This window comes from Pan paniscus, chromosome 1 (genome assembly GCF_029289425.2).
Source record: "Pan paniscus chromosome 1, NHGRI_mPanPan1-v2.0_pri, whole genome shotgun sequence".
In the NCBI taxonomy this organism is placed as follows: domain Eukaryota; kingdom Metazoa; phylum Chordata; class Mammalia; order Primates; family Hominidae; genus Pan; species Pan paniscus.
This window is the reverse complement of record NC_073249.2, coordinates 65,612,949-65,617,247: the sequence shown is the minus strand read 5'-3', so window position 1 is coordinate 65,617,247 and position 4,299 is coordinate 65,612,949.

The window sequence follows — 4,299 nt, the reverse complement described above, 5'->3', positions numbered from 1 at the left end:
GTCAAACTTCTAGTTAATAAAAGTGCTTAATAAGTATTCAAATTGTAATATCCCCAGAAAGATGGTTACCTTGGTAGAAAAACCTTCTGATAAAAGAGTACCAGAATCTCTATTTCAAGAATCAAAGCGGCTGGGCATGGTGGCTCACGCCTGTAATCCTAGCATTTTGGGAGGCTGAGGCGGGTGGACCACATGGTCAAGAGATCGAGACCATTCTGGCTAACATGGTGAAACCCCATCTCTACTAAAAATACAAAAATTAGCTGAGAGTGGTAGCACACACCTGTAGTCCCAGCTACTCAGGAGGCTGAGGCAGGAGAATCGCTCGAACTCAGGAGGCAGAGGTTGCAGTGAGCTGAGATCGCGCCACTGCACTCCAGCCTGGCGATAGAGCAAGACTCCATTTCAAACAAACAAACAAACAAACAAAAAAAGAAAGCAGACACACATAGACTTGATATCTATCCCTACCAATAGCTTGAGGGACACTTTAACTTGTGTCTTTACAAGAAAAGTAAAAAGCTTAGCTGAGGATTACGAAACCTATAGAGCTGAGTTGAGAAAAACAAGGTTCTGGTGTAGACCTTGGGTTTCTCTTTGGACCGCCTGATCCTTTTCTTAGCCTATGCTGTTGGTATCCTTCTCCAGTCTCCACCGGATAGTGCTTGCTTGCTTCTGGGCCCTTATCATCTTCAGAGTCCTCCATCTTTGTTTATACTCTTACCCAATATTCCCTTTATATACAACCTCTCTCCATTACAAAGGAGAATCTGATTCTCTCCAATACATGGCAAAATACTGGCTATTTACTTCATTACTATCAGCTTATTTCCTGATGATCCTGTGTCTTCTCAAACCCAGTGCTAGATGTTCTTTTTTGGTTTTGCACCCTGCTCTTTGTATTCTTTCTTTTGCCTATCATACAGTGAAGAAAAAGGGAAGTAAACACCTTTGTCTTTTGGAGGCAAGAATAAACTCCAGCTGAATATAGACTCCTGGCAATGCATCACAAAGCTATTTCTGTACTACCATAGTCTGTCTACTGTAATGATCTTGGCTACAAGTAAACACAATACCCAACTAAAAGTGGCTGAAACAACGAGGGGTCTATTTTCTGAGGGTGGTTAATAGAGCACAAAAGTTGCTACAATTCTTGATGAATTGATCTGTTCTCCTTTAGTTTCTCACCGTGGGTGAAGATGGCCGCCTAAGCCATCTTTGGCTGAACATTATGTCTTCACACAACTACCTCCAAAGGAAGACAGGGAAAGAGTCCATCCCATTAGAATGCTCTTTCTCTTTTTTTAAAAATAGGGAGGAAAAGTTTTCTAAGAATATACCCCCTAGCAGATTTTTTCTTAGGTACCACGGGCCAGGAGAGGGCCCCGTGCCTGTGCTCTACCTTCAGTGAAGCTGGGAAAAGTGATGAAGTTGGGAAAAGTGAGTGATTGGCTTCTATGGTGGAAGTGGACTTTATGTGTAAAGAAGGAAGAGGAGAAAAGCTGTGGGGTAGTCAACCACAGCCATTGAATACCTTCCTGAAGTGCAGCAGTCCAGGAATAGATTATATTTAATCATTTCACATTGCCGTCACATGGACCACACCTACAGTTAATATGGAGTCGTAGAAGAAAAAGAGACCTCAAGAGTTCACCTCTACTCCTCTGTGGATAGATGGTTGGCTACCACAAGCTTTCTTTTTTAATTGTAAAATATACATAACAAAATGTAAAATTTTAACCATTTTTATGTGTACAGTTCAGTGGCATTGCATACATTTATATTGTTGTGAAACCATCACCTTCATTCATCTTCAGAACTAGTTCCTCTTCCCAAAATTAAACTCTGTATCCATTAAAGAATGGATACAGATCCCACTGTCCTCTCCTCCCAGCCCCTGGCAACCACCAGGGCTACTTTCAGTCTCTGTGAATTTGACTGCTCTAGATATCTCATATAAGTACAATCATATACTATCTGTTCATCTAGCTTAATTTAAAGATATTTGGTCACCCCTCTTGAAGTGCCCTTCATCTTCCTCCACCTTCTCTTCCTCCTCTCCTCTTCTCAAAATCCTTTCCATCCTTCAATGCTCAACACCAAGATTTTCAGTTCCTCCAGCCCATGAGGCTCTCTCCCTATTCTGGACTCAGAGTGTTCTGTGTACTTGACTTTCCCACTTTCTTGACCTTATGTACACTGTCTTATGCCGTATCTTGAGTTATTATCTTTTACTTTTAACTTTTATTTTAGGTTCAGAGGTACATGTGAAGGTTTATTACATAGGTAAACTCGTGGCATGGGGGTTTGTTGTATAGATTATTTCATCACCCAGGTATTAAGCCCAGTACCAAATAGTTATCTTTTCTGCTCCACTCCCTCCTCCCCCTCTCCACCTTCAAGTAGACCCCAGTGTCTGTTGTTTCCTTATTTGTGTTCATAACTTCTCATCATTTAGCTTCCACTTATAAGTGAGAACATGTGGTATTGGTGACTTTCTAGTCCTGCATTAGTTTGCTAAGGATAATAGCCTCCGGTTCTATCCATGTTCCTGCAAAAGACATGATCTCGTTATTTTTTTTGTGGCTGCATAGTATTCCATGGTGTATATGTTCCACATTTTCATTATACAGTCTGTCATTGAAGGGCATTTAGGTGGATTCCATTTAGATCTTTGCTATTGTGAATAGTGCTGCAATGAACATTCGTGTGCATATGTCTTTATGGTAGAATGATTTATAATCCTCTGGGTATATGCCCAGTAATGGGATTGCTAGAAAATGGTAGTTCTGCTTTTAGCTCTTTGAGGAATCACCATACTGCCTTCTACAATGGTTGAACTGATTTACACTTCCACCAACAGTGTATAAGTGTTCCATTTTCTCCGCAACCTTGCCTGCATCTGTTATTTGTTGACTTTTTAGTAATAACCATTCTGACTGGTGTAAGATAGTATCTCATTGTGTTTTTGATTTGCATTTCTTTAATGATCAGTGATATTGAGCTTTTTTCATATGCTTGTTGGTTGCATGCATGTCTTATTTTGAAAAGTGTCTGTTCATGTTCTTTGCCCACTTTTTAATGGGGTTGTTTGTTTTTCTCTTGTAAATTTAAGTTATAGATGCTGGATGTTAGACCTTTATCAGATGCATAGTTTGCAAATATTTTCTCTCATTCTGTAGGTTGTGTGTTTACTCTGTTGATAGTTTCTTTTGGTGTGCTGAAGCTCTTAAGTTTAATTAGATCCCACTTGTCAATTTTTGCTTTTGTTGTGATTGCTTTCTGTGTCTTTGTCATAAAATGTTTGCCCAATCCTGTGTTCAAGATGGTATTGCCTAGGTTGTATTCCAGTGTTTTTATAGTTTTGGGTTTTACATTTAAATATTTATTTCATCTTGAGTTAATTTTTGTATATGATGTAAGGAAGAGGTCCAGCTTCAGTCTTGTGCATATGGCTAGCTAGTTATCCCAGCACCATTTATTGAATAGGGAGTCTTTTCTCCATTGCTTGCTCTTGTCAGCTTTGTCGAAGATCAGATGGTCATAGGTGTGCAGCCTTTTTTCTGCCCTCACTATTCTATTCCATTAGTCTATGCTCCTGTTTTTATATGAGTACCATGCTGTTTTGGTTACTGCAGTCCTATAGCAATAGTTTGAAGTCAGGTAATGTGATGCCTCCAGCTTTGTTCTTTTTGTTTAGGATTGCCTTGGGTATTAGGGCTCTTTTTTGGTTCCATATGAATTTTAAAATAGTTTTTTCTAGTTCTGTGAAGAATGTCATGGGCAGATTGATAGAAATAGTATTGAATCTGTACATTGCTTCGGGCAGTATGGCCATTTTAATGATATTGATTCTTCCCATCCATGAGCATGGGATATTATTCCATTTGTTTGTGTCTTCTCTGATTTCTTGGAACAATGTTTTATAATTCTCATTGTAGAGATCTTTTACCTTCCTGGTTAGCTGTATTTCTAGGTATTTTATTCTTTTTGTGGCAATTGTGAATGGGATTGCCTTTCTGATTTGGCTCTTGTCTTGGCTATTGTTGGTGTATAGAAATGCCAGTGATTTTTGTACACTGACTTTGTATTCTGAAACTTTACTGAAGTTGTTTGTCAGCTGAAGGAGATTTTAGGCTGAGACTGTGGGGTTTCTAGATACAGAATCATGTCATCTGCAGAGATAGTTTGACTTCCTCTCCTCTTATTTAGATACCCTTTATTTCTTTCTCCTTCCTGATTGCTCTGGCCAGAACTTCTAATACCATGTTAAATGGGAGCAGTGAGAGATGGCATCCT